We start from the raw sequence: 14,921 nt of genomic DNA, 5'->3' as shown, positions 1-14,921 counted from the left end.
GAAAACTGCTTCCTTACTGTCCTTCTCTGCCTTCTGAACATTTACCTGATTATTAGTCTCTCTGTATGAGGAAGTAAAAGGGTCAAAAAAAATGAGAACTGAAATATCTTTTCTTTTATTTTGTTCTTTTTAAAAAAGATTATTTATTTATTTATTTGAGAGAGAGATTGAGAGAGAGAGAGAGAGAACACAAGCCAGGGGGAGAGGCAGGCAGAGGGAGAGGGAGAAGCAGACTCCCTGCTTAGCAGAGAGCCCAGTGCGGGGGTTGATTCCAGGACTCCCCGGATCATGACCTGAGCTGAAGACGGATGCTTAATGACTGAGCCACCCAGGCACCGCTGAAATAATCTTTTAAAGAAAAAAGGCTCCGTGGGCAGCTGTTGAAAGAAAGTCTGAAAGAGGCTCAAGCCGGCAACATGGCAGAGGAGTAGGGGAACCTGTTTCAACTGGTCCCTGAAATGAGCTGGGTATCTGCCAGACCAGTCCCAACACTCACGAAGTCCGCCTGAGATGTAAAAAAAACCTGAAGGAGTCCCCACATTGCCTGTACGGGAAGTTTATCTATATGCTCTTTGTTCCCCTGATGTGTTCCCCTCATATGTTCTGGATTTTTTTTTTTTTAAGATTTTATTTATTTATTTGATAGAGAGAGATCACAAGTAGATGGAGAGGCAGGCAGAGAGAGAGGGTGTGGGGGGGAAGCAGGCTTCCTGCTGAGCAGAGAGCCCGATGTGGGGCTCGATCCCAGGACCCTGAGATCATGACCTGAGCCGAAGGCAGTGGCTTCACCCACTGAGCCACCCAGGCGCCCATGTTCTGGAGTTTTGATTGGTGTTGATATGCTGAACATTCTGAGGAAATTATTTTGAAGTTTATGTAATTTGGGGCAATGAGGCTGTGTCATCCATTGAGTTTACGGTAAATATTTTTACCATCTGATTGGAATCAATACTAGGGACTAAAATATATATAAAAATTAGAGTGTGCTTTAGCAAAAAAAAACAAAACAAAACACACATAGATTGACATACTTAATTTGGTCCTAAAATAGAGCCAAATCAGGTAGAGCGATTCATTTTTCTGTTTTCCCGTGCTTCTAGGCAACCCGGCGACAGGAATGGGGGCCACGCAAGGGTATGATAAGGGTGAGGGTTTGCCTGGGGGCTGCCCAGCTGCAGCACGGAAAGTCTCATTTCCCAGGAAATACCTCAGTCCGGGGTGGGGGGACCTAGCTGAGGAGTAAGGGGGCCTCGCGTGCCGGCCTAGAAAGGTCCGAGTTTATGGATCCGGCGGGGCTGGGCTGGTCCGTCCACTATTGGCCACAAGAGGGAAATGACTAGAGCGAACGCACGGGCGTCAGGTTCCGTCCCTCAGCCGCGGGCTCCCCGGACCTCTTTCCGCAAAGGAGAAACGATGGAAAGCAGCCGCATCACCCCCAATCGCAGAGGAGCTAGAGGGCCGGGTCCCCCCGCACTCCCGCCCCGGTGCGCCTCGGCCGGACTTCTGTGCGCCTCGGGCCGGGTTGAGGGTTTTGGCTCCCAACGCCCGCGGGGAGGTGAGAGGTCGGGGCGGCCGAGAGTGGAGGCGGCCCGGCCCTCGGGCCCTGCCCTGCCCCTCACCAGGCGGGGCGCCCCGATTCCTTCCCTGCGCGGCTCTGATTAGGGTGGGCCGCAGGACGCCCCGGAGTCGGTCGATTCTCGCAGTTGAAGAACCGAGGAAGCAGCGGCGACTTCGCAGTAAAACACTCGGCGCGGCTCGTGGCGGCGGAGGCGGAGTCTTCCCCGCGGTCCGACGAGCCGTAGGGGCCCCGCGGCTGTTCGGCCGCTTCGCCGTGGCCGGAGCTCCGGGAGCCAAAGCGACCCGACGGCGGACGCGCCTCGAGGCCCGCACAGCTCCTGCGGCCGCTACACGCCGGGCGCCTCCGGCTCCGGTCACGGCCTGGGGTCCCGGGACGAGCCCCGCACCCGGCTCCTTGCACGGCGGGAGCCGCCTCTGTTCGGGCTCCTGCGCTCGCTCCGCAAACCCGTCGGGAATTCGATCCTGGGAGAGAAACGGACCCTCCGGGCCGGGACCGCGGCCTGCGGGAACCCGCCGACCCCGCGCGGGAGCAGCCGCCGGGCGTCCCCAGGCGCAGATGCCTCCGTCGGGGCCGCGGTCTCCTGGGCTCTCCTGGGACACGGGCCGGAGGCGGCGCCGCGGTGACCCGCCCCGCGGTCCCCAGGCCAAGCCCCGACGCCCCAGGCTCGACGGCCTCCCCCGCAGTCGGGTCGGCGTTGGCGGCGGAGCGTCCGGCCCGGCCCCGCTGCGCTTCCCGCGGGGTGACGGCGGTGACGGCGCACCCACTGCTTCGGGGTCGGGGTCGGGGTCGCGGTCAGCGCGGCCTCTGGGAACAGAGGTGTCACCCCCGGCCTGTGCCGCCGGCGGGAGAGGAGGCGACGAGCCCGAGGCGGGTCCGGGCCTTCCCGAGAGCCGCGGGAGGGGTCGGCCCAGGGCCTCAGCGAAGGTCCCCACGCGGCGGCCAGCGGCGGCCACGGGACAGAGCGGCTCAGAAGCTGGAAATCCGACATTGTTTTGATTCGGGAGCGCGGGCGGCCGTGCCTCCTGCTTCCGCCACCAGCCCTCGGGGGCCGCGGGGACCTGCGGGGCCGCGTCCAGAAAGCTGGGAGCGCGAGGACTCGCGTGTGTCATTAGCAGCGCGCGCGCCCTCCGCACACCCGTGTCCCCCCACACGCCTCACACCCGTGTCACACCCGTGTCACACCCCCCCACCCGTGTCACACCCGTGTCACACCCCCCACACCCGTGTCACACCCGTGTCACACCCCCCACACCCGTGTCACACCCGTGTCACACCCCCACACCCGTGTCACACCCGTGTCACACCCCCCCACACACCCGTGTCACACCCGTGTCACACCCCCCACACCCGTGTCACACCCGTGTCACACCCCCCACACCCGTGTCACACCCGTGTCACACCCCCCACACCCGTGTCACACCCGTGTCACACCCCCCACACCCGTGTCACACCCGTGTCACACCCCCCACACCCGTGTCACACCCGTGTCACACCCCCCACACCCGTGTCACACCCGTGTCACACCCCCCACACCCGTGTCACACCCGTGTCACACCCCCCACGCCCGTGTCACACCCGTGTCACACCCCCCCACACCCGTGTCACACCCGTGTCACACCCCCCACACCCGTGTCACACCCGTGTCACACCCCCCACACCCGTGTCACACCCGTGTCACACCCCCCACACCCGTGTCACACCCGTGTCACACCCCCCACGCCCGTGTCACACCCGTGTCACACCCGTGTCCCACTCCTCACAATCAACTGCCTCCACAGTGAAAGGCGGCGACCCCTTGGGCTTCCGATTCCGCTTCCTCACAGCCAGGTGCAGGGGACGGTGTGGCTTTGAGGTCCCGAGATACCAGGGACTCCTGGCTTCCTGTCGCTCGTGGTCAAGGAGCTCCGCCCTCAGCAATGACCAGAGGGTGTGGCCGAGCAACCTCCAAACTCCACCTTTGCAGGGCTCCCTCCTGGGTTGCTCCCAGGGCCAAATCTATGTCCGTCGGAGCGTCCTGGGAGAGTCTGAAACACATTGAGCAGGAAAGTTCAATATAAAGAGGTATCAACAGGGGGCTCCGCGGGGTGGGCGCCGACTCTTGGTACGGGTTCAGGTCATCCGCTCAGGGTGGCAAGATAGAGCCCCGTGTTGGGCTCTGCGCTCAGTGCAGAGTCTACTGGAGATCATCTCCCTCTCCCTCTTCCTCTGCCCCTCCCCCTGCTTGTGCTCCCTATGAATAAATAAAAAAAACAAAGTCTTTTTAAAAAGAATTACTGATAACAGAGTAATGACTATAAGGAATAGAAAGGATGCTGAAGAATGTCCTAGTGTGGCGAAAAGTACCCAAGGAAGAAATAAACCTGGAAAGTGTCCCTCTCCCGGAGATGGGACTCACACCAGCTTGGAGGAGTGATTTCCGCTCTTGACATGGGGCCCCAGGTGCTGGGTGGCCCTTGGCTGACCCTGGTTTATAGACACCGGACAAGCAGGGAACACCCTTCCAGAGGACAGGACGGCTGAGCCTGCCCAGGAAATCATGGCCAGGAACTGACCAGCAGGATCAACCCCTAGGGTACATGTGCGCAAGGCTGGCAAGCTACCCCAGAGTGTAGGAAAATGAAGGCTGGTGGCAGGACTGTGCAGGGATTTGGCGCATCAAGAAGCCCATTTTCCCAGCTGAGAGTCTGGAAGCCTAATGTCAGGGTGGTTGCCGCCGGTGGTCGCTGGGCGGCAATGGGGCTAAGGGCTGGCCCTAATGTGCGCCCATGGGATATGCATTTACTAGAGCTCCTGTAACAAACCCCCAACACAGTCACATTCTAAGGCTCAGGGGGTTGGGCCATCAACAGAGGAATTTGGGGGGTTCACAATTCTGTTCTTAACACCCAGGAAGGAGCATTCTGGGATGTCCCCACCACGTGCTGCTGGTCGCCACAGGTAGAAGCAAGAAGCAAATGGAAACACACCCGAATCAGGAGGAAGAGCCCTTCCTCCTGCAGGGTCCCTCCCCACGCTGTACTGACAAAGCTTCATATCATGCTCATTGCCAAGGAGAAGGGTTTACAGGGTCCACCTCCATTATTGCAGAGCAGACAATGAAGACTGAGTTGAGAGCTGAGAGGCAATAAATTAATAATTAGTACACCAGTTCTTCATTTCTGGGAGCTTCCTGATACTCTCTTGATAAGTCTGCCTAGACTGACTAGTTTGCAAGTAGGAACACTGACATAATTGTTTTGTTTTGTTTTCCAGTTTTCTTTTGAGAGTAACTGTACCTTCACGTTATCATTTTGAAAGAGAGGGACCAAATTTTTCCCCGTATTTTATAATTTTGTTAAATGTTCACTAAAATCATCTGAATTTGTCATGTGGTCTGGTTAGGAGGTATGGAACCAGCAATCTGCCCTTCCTGTTGCTCCTTGTATCTGACTCACCCCTGGTTCAAGGCTGACAGTCTTGCTGTTCCTTTATCTGCAACATTGTTGCTCTACTTATTTTTTGTTAATAGAGTTTATTTATTTATTTGACAGACAGAGGATCACAAGTAGGCAGAGAGGCAGGCAGAGAGAGAGGGGGAAGCAGGCTCCCCGCTGAGTGGAGAGCCCGATGTGGGGCTCGATCCCAGGACCCTGATATTATGACCTGAGCCGAAGGCGGAGGCTTTAACCTACTGAGCCACCCAGGTGCCCCCTAGTTATTTTTTTAAGAGTTTATTTATTTATTTGAAAGAGAGAGAGAGAGAGAGCACAAGCAGGGGGAGGGAGGGAGAGAGGCAGGCTCCCCGCTCATCATGAAGCCTAATGCAGGCCTCGATCCCAGGACCCCGAGATCATGATCTGAGCTGAAGCAGATGCTTAACGACTGAGCTCCCCAGGCACCCTTGTTGCCCTCTGTCCAGCTGTCATTCAGAACGCTTTCCCTGGCATTCTATCAAACACCCTCCCTTCTCTGTAATTCTGCCTACATCGAGCTTTGTTTTTCTTCTTGCCAGTGTGTAACTTGCCACTGTGTCCGATTATATTATTTTAAACAGTATAGTTATTTATTTACCTATTCACTTCTTTATTTCTTATTCAGATGCCAACTTTGGGAAGGTAGGGCTCAGAAGAGGGTAGTTCTTCTGGGACATAAATCCATGGGCAGACAGATTCACAGCCAGAGGAGTCTAGCTCCTGACTGAGTGAGCACAGCAACAGCGTGTTTGCCTTTTTGGTCTTCTTGCCGCAAGCTGATGAAAATGAGTTCCATTCATTTTGTGTGTGGTATAATTAACATACCGTAAAATTTACCTGTGTGTGTGTGTGTGTACAGTTCTGAGTTTTGACAAATGCATACAATTTTGTAAAACACCGAAATCAAGATATAGAACAGTTTCATCACCTCCCCAGTTCCCTCATGCTCTTTTGTATTCAACTCTTCTCCCGACCTCCAGTTTCTGGCAACCACTGCCTGGTCTTCTGTCCCCGTAGTTTTGCCTTTTGAAACCCTCCCGTACATTGCTTTTGAAGCCTGGCTTCTTCCACTTAGCATTTGAGATCCACACACGCGGCTGCCTATGTCATTGGTTTGTTCCTTTTTAGTGATGAGTAATAAATGATGTTCCATTTCATGCCTGTACATGTGCACACCAACACCCACCCACCCACCCCAGTTTGCTAACCCTTCACCACTGGAGGACACTTGTTTTTTTTCCTGTTTGGAGTGATTATGAATCAAGCTACTGTAAACATTCATGTGCAGGTTTTCGTGTGAACCAAGTTTTATTTTCTCTAATATGCATGTTTGAGATCGCCAGGTTCTATAGCAAATGCAGAGTTAACTATAAGAAACTATTTTCCAAAGTAACAGTACCATTTTGTCTTTCCATTGGCCTTCTCATTACTGCTTTTTATAATGTAGCATGGCTATGGAAATACAATCAGAAATTTGACCTTTTTGTTCTGTTTGATCTGTCCATATTGTAAGGCTTCACACTTGTGGTTCCTTCTTTCTAGAACACATTTACATGTGTTACTGTAACTTTCATTGACGTTGACTTTAGAGGAAGGCCTATCTACACACACGAGGAAGACCAGCCAGAAACGAAAGAAAGAAAACCAGTAACATGAATGGGGAGAGATTATAAAGTTACATACCTTTTTCTACATTCTTCTGCATATCCGGAGACCTCAACAATTTTTGATGAATAATAAATGAGTTTGTGTTAAAAAAAAAAAAAACAACTTTCTTATTGGGGCGCCTCCATGGCTCAGTGGGTTAAAGCCTCTGCCTTTGGCTCAGGTCATGATCTCAGGGTCCTGGGATCGAGTCCCGCATCGGGCTCTCTGCTCAGTGGGAAGCCTGCTTCCTCCTCTCTCTCTGCCTGCCTCTCTGCCTACTTGTGATCTCTCTTTGTCAGATAAACAAATAAATAAAGTATTTTTTAAAAAATGTGATTTAAAAAAACTTTATTTGTAGCGTTTTCAACTGCATTTAAAATATGGAGTGTTTATTTTTAATACTAAAATACTGATGATCACAGACATAAATTCACTCTTGACGTTAAAGTCATCCTTATCTGTCTTGCAGGAAATAACGTAAATGGGAAACAGCTTGTGCTTATGAGGCATTCCTGATATAGGACCCGACACTGGATCCCAGTAATTCTCTCACAGATACAGTGTCATAGTTCTACTGCCTAGGTATAAAGGAAGTCAGGGTACAATGCTCAGTGTTGCCTAAGGAAAATAGCTAATTAATAAAGTTAATTTTTAAAAGAAGATTCTTAAGAGTTTTAAACTAACTAATCAGATAGAAATCCAATTAGCGTTTGCATCATTACTGAGAGGTTCTGAGCTGAGGCATGGCAGGGGCTGGCTTATGTCTTAACAGCATCCCCCCGGCTCTTGGGGTGAGAATGGAATGACAGGGGAAGGGAAGAGAAGGGAGACCAGTTAGGAAGCACGAATCCGGGAGAGGAAGTAGTCCTGGGACCAGGGTGATATGGCGGAGGTGCTAAGAAAAGCTGGGGTTCTGCATGTATTTTGAAGGTAGAGCCAAGAAGTGCTTCTAAGATCTTGGATATGGAACGTGAAAGAAATGGGGGCATCGTGCACAAACCCAAGGTTCTGGGCAGACCGGCAGGATGAGCAGATGCCCTTACCGAGACGTTCCGGAGGGTGGGAGGCGGTTCGAGGAGGGAGGTCGGGGCTCAGTTGCAGACCGTTAAGATAGAGGTGCCTGTTGGGCACTCAGAGAGGAGTATCGAGTAGGCAGTTCAAGAGCCAATCTGTCCAGTTCAAGTTCAAGGGGGAGGTTAGGTTGGGGGCACATAGTTGGGAGTCGTCAATACACAGACGTGGTTGAGTCATGAGACTGGAGATTTTATTCTCTCGGGCAGCCCTTAGACTGCCACCATAAGGTAGATGCTGTTTTAATCCTCATTTCAAACAAGCTGAGCCCAGAAAAGTTAAATATTTGGTTCAAAGTCATACAGTTAGTAACTGTATAAATTTAAACGGTCATTCTTATTTCAGTTCTCATCTGACAGTAAGTTGTTATGATTATGAGTAAAGTATTTCTCTAGGTTTTAGTTTCCTTAAAAACAAAATCAGGGGATAGTTTCCCAGCTGGGTTGTGTGAGAATCTCAAGGCTCCCCAGGGGCTCTCTTCAACGAGAAATGAACGCTCAGAAGGGAGCGTTCCCTTTAACCTTCATCCAGGTTAAAGGGACATGCCTCCACTTTCATCTGTGTTTATGTAAGATTTTATCTGAAAAAAATGTATTTTTGTTGACTATTTTTTGAAAGATTATATTTATTTATTCGAGAGAGAGAGAGAAAGAGCATGAGAGGGGAGAAAGTCAGAGGGAGAAGCAGACTCCCTGCAGAGCTGGGGGCCTAATGCGGGGCTCGACCCGGGATTTCGGGATCATGACCTGAGCCAAAGGCAGTCGCCCAACCAATGAGCCACCCAGGTGCCCTCTCTGTTACCTTAACAAGTTAGAGGAACTCTCTGGTCTAGGTAGTCTCTATGACCCCTCCCTGCTCCGACAGTCCCATTTACTCACCCCACAAGCGATCAGCGTCTGCTCGTGCTGTTCTCCTCCCTGTGTTCTTCAGGTTCTAGCTCAACGCTGAGATAGGAAAGCTATGGAGTTTTCCCCATATTCTGCTTAAAATGTCAATAGGTGAGGAAGAGTAACTAAATATCTCTGTATCTCAGTGCAAATGTACTATCTTACCTTGTAATTGGCAGACATTAAAAAATGATGTCTTAGTGCTGATTAGACCTGAGGAAAGAGGCCCTCAAGTGCTGCCGGTAAAAATATGGACCTTTCTCTAAAATGTGCATACCACCATATCCAACCTTCTCCTCCTGCACCACACTCCCTGGACATCTGCACACAGAGACGTTCTGCTTCTAGCAATTTATTCTATAGAAATAATCAGAGATGCACCTAAAGACATGAATCTATTCGTAGCACTCATGTTTGTGAGAGCGGAAAAAAAGTAAAAATGCCACGGAATCAATAATAGAATTAAAAAATAGTACAGGGAAATGTGATGATAACCTATGCAGCCAAAAACCGCTCATATTTTGAAAGAAGGCTTAATGTCGTGAGAAAATATTAAGTAAAATAGAAGTAGATTTTGAAAAAGGAGAGCAACATGACTCCAATTTTATTAAAAATATGTTTTTATGAAGATTAAAAATCTAGAAGAGTATCAGTCTGGTAATAGCACATACTTTCTGGACAATGATGTTAAAATCAACTCCCCGTTCCCCTTTGTGCTTTTCTGTGTTTCTAGACTTCCCATGACATATGTGTCACTTTTGCATTAGGAAAAAAAATGCAGTTAATGTTGCTTTGAAAAGAGAAGAAAAGCAAGCTGTGGGCAACATTTCATTAATGCCCTTTGTCAGTTATTCCCAAGGACAAGAAGGTGGTGTTGCCCTTCCTGGCCATATGTTTCTGATAATGAGGAAGATGTGGCGACTCATTGCCCATAATTACAAGAAGGCTTTGGACTCAGGGATTAAGAAAGTATGTTAGCTTCACGGGGAGATGGTGAAGTGACTGCTTTATAGACTTGGCTGGTAGCCAGAAGGGTGTTTCAGCTTGGGTAGTGTGTTGGGGTTGATTTTCTTGTTAGAACTGTAGTTCTTTTTCAGACGTGGGTTAACAATGATCACTTCAAGGAAGGCATGGAAGTCTTGAGACTGAAGTTACAGACCTTTGGATAGTATGTAATCCTATCCTTTATTTTGGAAAGAAGTTAGTAACATAATAATAATCTTCTTCCCTTTGTTTTTATAGGGACTCCATATAGGTTGTGCTGAAGTCTATTTTTTAAATGTAATATTAAAAAGTAAAAATAATACTGGAAGAACTGAATGTTCCATTCATAAATCAGCTTAAAACATGAAATTTAGGACAAGTGCCCCCCAATTTTATTATAAAGCAAAATTATAAGAACTTACTACCTGTGACATAGCTTCTATTTTTATTTTTAAAATTTCCATTATATATATTTTTACAGTTTTAATCATGAAAATGAAAATTTGTGTTTTTTTCTGGTGCCTCACATGGTGAATTTTTTAATGTGTTGTATGGCATTAATGATTTCTAATTGTTGCACCTAAGAGTAGATGTGACAAGTACTCAAATGTTAGCACACTAGCATCACATAATGTACGGAATTGTTGAATCAACTATTTGTACACCTGAAACTAATATAACATTGCATGTCAATATACTTCCATAATAAAAATGAAAAAAAGGCACACTGCTGTATGATAAATTACAAATATTTATTTGAGTGCCTACGGTATGGTGTATTGGGGCTATTTTAGTGACTAAGACAAAGAAAGCCCCCAGTTACCATGGAGTCTGGATTCTAATAGATGGAGACTGAGGATTTCCAGAAGGGGACTCATGAGTCCTGTTGGAGGAACTGAAGCATAGAGCGATCACATACCTAGCTCAAGTTCATCCAGCTGGCAGGTGTTAGAGCAGAGATTCCAATCCACACAAGCTATTTCCTAGAGTTGTGTATGTTTGTTTTTTTAAATTAACATATAATGTATTATTTGCCCCAGGGGTACAGGTCTCTGAATCCTCAGTCTGACACAGTTCACAGCACTCACCATAGCACATACCCTCCCCAATGTCCATCACCCAGCCACCCTCTCCCCCGCCCTCAGCAACCCTGTTTGTTTCCTGAGATTAAGAGTCTCTTATGGTTTGTCTCCCTCCTGATCCCAACTTGTTTCAATTTTTTCCCTCCCTACTCCCCACGACCCCCTGCCCTTCCTCTCTAATTCCTCATCTCAGAGAGATCATATGAGAAATGTCTTTCTCTGATTGACTTATTTTGCTCAGCCGAATACCCTCTAGTTCCATTCATGTCACTGCAAATGGCAAGATTTCATTTCTTTTGATGGCTGCATAGTATTCCATTGTGTATATAGACCACATCTTCTTGATCCATTCATCTGTTAATGGACATCTAGGTTCTTCCCATGGTTTGGCTGTTGTGGACATTGCTGCTATGAACATTTGGGTGCATGTGCCCCTTTGGATTACTACGTTTGTATCTTTAGGGTTAATACCCAGTAGTGTGATTGCTGGATCATAGGGTAGCTCTATTTTCAACTTTCTGAGGAACCTCCACACTGTTTTCTAGAGTGGCTGCACCAGCTTGCTTTCCCACCAACAGTGTAGGAGGTTCCCCTTTCTCCACATTCTCACCAACACCTCGTCTTTTCCCTGAATTGTTAATTTTAGCCATTCTGACTGGTGTGAGGTGGTACTGGACTTGCGTTCTTAGCAATTGCTCTGCTGGTACTGACCATGCACTCTGGCTGTTCAGAGGTCAGCCAGAGCTTGAACAGTTGTTGTATTAGTTTACTTGTTGCTGCTATAACATAGTACCACAAACTTACTGGCTTACAACATGAATTTATAATCCTACAGCTCTGAAGGTCAGCAGTCCCAGCTCAGTTCCACTGGGTGGAAGTCAAGTTTGTCAGCTGGTTAGTTCCCTCTAGAGGTTCTGAGGGGAGAATCTGTGTCCTTGTCTCTCTAGGCTTCTAAAAGCCATCTGCATTCCTTGGCTCACCACCCACCCCTTGCATCACTTTAACCTCATGAGTCCCGTTGGGGTCTCCTTCCCTCATTCCACCTCTTGGAACTGACCTTGGCCTTCCTGCGTGCCTCTTATAAAGAGCCTTGTGATTACAGTGGGCTCACCTAGATAACCATGATAATCTCCATCTCAATTTCTCCTCAATCACATCTGCAAAGCCACTTTTTTAAATGTAATATTGAAAAGTAAAAATAATACTGGAAGAACTGAATGTTCCATCCAGAAATCAGCTATATATATATATATATATATATATATATATATATATACTATATATGTAGTACATAAAGTAACACATAAACTGTTTCTGGATATTAGAACAGGGAGATCTTTGGAGGATTTTATTCAGTCTACCATTGTTGTAATTACTAGAAGGGCTAACATTTGTGTTTTAGGACAAATAGCTAGGACTGGGCGGAAGAGGAAGAGCTTTCCAGTGAACCGTATTTGAAGCGTGTCTTTTTCTGTGCTAAGTTAGCTACTGGGGCTTTGTACTAAGTTCGCTAGCACTGCCCTCACAAAATGTCACAGATTGAATGGCTTAAAAAAGAGAAATTTGTTTTTCTCAGTTCTGGATGCCAGAAGTCTGAGATCAAGGTGTGGACAAGGCTGGTTTCTTCCGAGGTCAGTCTCCTTGGCTAGTAAGTGGCCATCCTCTCTCTGGGCCTTCACACAGTCATCCCTGGGTGCAAGTGTCCATGTGTCCAGACTTCCTCTTATAAGGACACCAGTCACAGTGGATTAGGGCCTAGTCTAATGGCTTCATTTTAATTTAATAATCTCTTTAGAGACTTTATCACCAAACATGGTTACAGTCTGAGTTCCTGGGGGGTAGAATTTTGATATATGAATTTGGAAACAATGTAAGTCAGTCCATAACAGGCTTGAACATATGCCAACTGTCTCATATTCCCAACCGTCCAGTTTGGGTGAGAATGCAGTGGCTGAGGGCAGTTCACTTGCCAGAGGTTTCCAGCTGGCAAGCACGACAGGCAGGGTTCACATATGGGGCTGCCTGCTCCAAAGACCAAGCCCTCACTATCCAGCAGCCGCCAAGACAGTTGTAATGGCAGAGCTGGGCAGAAGAGTGTGGCCTGCAGAGAGTGAAGAGACCAGCCTAAGGGGGAGTGTACGTTGATTAGGGGGAAAGAGCAGGGTGTGACCCATGGAAGGTTTTACCGTGTGGAAGAGGCACAGGGCGATCTAGTAAAGAAGTCCAGGAAGAGGAGAGGTAGTGCTTGGGATGGTTTTTTTTCTGACTCTGCCTGTATCTTCCACCGCATGTTGCCCCTCACTACGAACTTCTACGAGGTAACTGTTCAGTTTAAGTTCTTTCACATGCTCTTGACCACCTCACAGTGGTTCTGCAGCAGAAACCTAGGGCAAGGACCCTCTCCATTGAATGGATCTCCCAAAACAAGAGGTACTTTAACTATCTGAAGCTGTGGTACCCTGCTGGCTATGTGGGAGAGAGACCCCCCACCCCGGCACTTGATGACTGGGTGGATGGCAGCTGCACCTCTTTCCAACCCTAAATTAAGTCCATGATCTCAGAGGTTAATAATCTACATCTTTCTTCAACCCCTCAATCTGCCCCTTAAGTATTTATACTACTTATTCAGCTTTTCTACCGGACAGAAGAAAGAAGAAATGAAATGAAAAGGAACTAAAATAATTCAGTTATGTCTGAGTGGCTTTTTGAAGGCAAACAATCTCTGAATTTTAATCCATGTTCTCTCCTGTTCCCATTGATCATAAATGGCTGCCATTTTGCTGATTCTAGGATTGTCCCATATTAATGTTCATCAACTAACTTAGGAAAATAAAATTGAAATACATAGTACTTACCCTCCTCTAATTGGAATTAGTGCTAATGGGTTAAGATTTTAGGCATTTTAAAATACAGGGTGATCTGCAAATTACGCACCCAGTCTAGAAGAGCTTATATAGATTTTGACAAATCATACAGCCAGTCCTCAACAGAATTATTGCCCTTTCAGACACTGGAACATTTTCCTAAATGGAAAGGGGATTCTGCTCTAAGGTTTCCTTTATGGTACTATGTAGGTGATGCCACACCAGGCCTCACTGTGCTAAGTACAGATCCCCACTGGCCATGCTCCTCCACCATTTAACCTGGCCAACGTCCTTCTAGAGCCCACACCTGGGAAAAGGCACTTAGAAATGAACATTTTTTGCTACAAAAAATGGTATTTCTTTAAGAGGCATAACCCTTTCCTAAGCTCAATTTTTTCCATTTCTCATTTCTTTCATTATTGAAGACATCCCTCCATCTGTTTAAACTCTGTATTATTACTGAACTTTTTATTACTGTATTCTCAAGATAAATTGTGTATTTTCCTAAATGATTTTTCCCAAAAGAAAAATCTATATATTTGTAAAGAAAAAAACAAAACCAAAGAAAAACCAACCCAGAAATCAACAGATTTAAAGTTTATCTATCCTGATACAATGTCAGAATTAGATAGAAGCCAACTGTATTTCCCTCAGAGTACATTTCTACTCTCCCCCTCAATTCCTTGCTGCTATAGTAGACAACTGTGGCTGCTTCTGCTCTTGTAAATCCACTCCCTCACTCTCGGTGATTCGGTATTTGCCAAAGCAACAGCTCACTACACCTTCCTTTGCTTTGTTATCTGGGCCTGGCACACCAAGTGCTCTGTCAGCTGCATCATCACCACCACCACCATTACCCCATTTAGTGTTCACTGCCGCCCCAAATCCATACACACGAACAACTGCCTCCCCTACACCCCACTATCCATGAGAGCCACTTAAATCATGTAAAGTATATTTTACATGAATAGTGTTAAGTTCTGAAGAGGAAAAAAAAAAAAAGGAAGCATAGGTAGCATTTGTTATGTAATTTTATAAACAGTGGCCAGAAAAAGCCTCTGAGAAGGTAACATTTAGGAAAAGACCTGCTGTGAAGGACTGACATAATTCCAGGACAGCACTCCAGGCAAGGGGAAGTGTACATGCAAACGCCTGGCGGCAGAAGTCCACCACCCTGCTGAGCAGCAGTTGAGGAAGCCCATGGGGCTCAAGAGGCTTACGGGAAAGCCGTGGAAGATGAAGCCAGATCACGAAGGGCCTGGCAGGGGACAGGACTTTCAGTCTGTGCTGAGGAACCTGGGAGATCCTGGAGGGTTCTGAGTAGAGAAATGACAGAACCTCACACAGATTTTAAG

Source organism: Mustela lutreola, chromosome 1 (assembly GCF_030435805.1).
Source record: "Mustela lutreola isolate mMusLut2 chromosome 1, mMusLut2.pri, whole genome shotgun sequence".
Lineage (NCBI taxonomy): Eukaryota > Metazoa > Chordata > Mammalia > Carnivora > Mustelidae > Mustela > Mustela lutreola.
Note: the sequence above shows the minus strand (reverse complement) of the source record.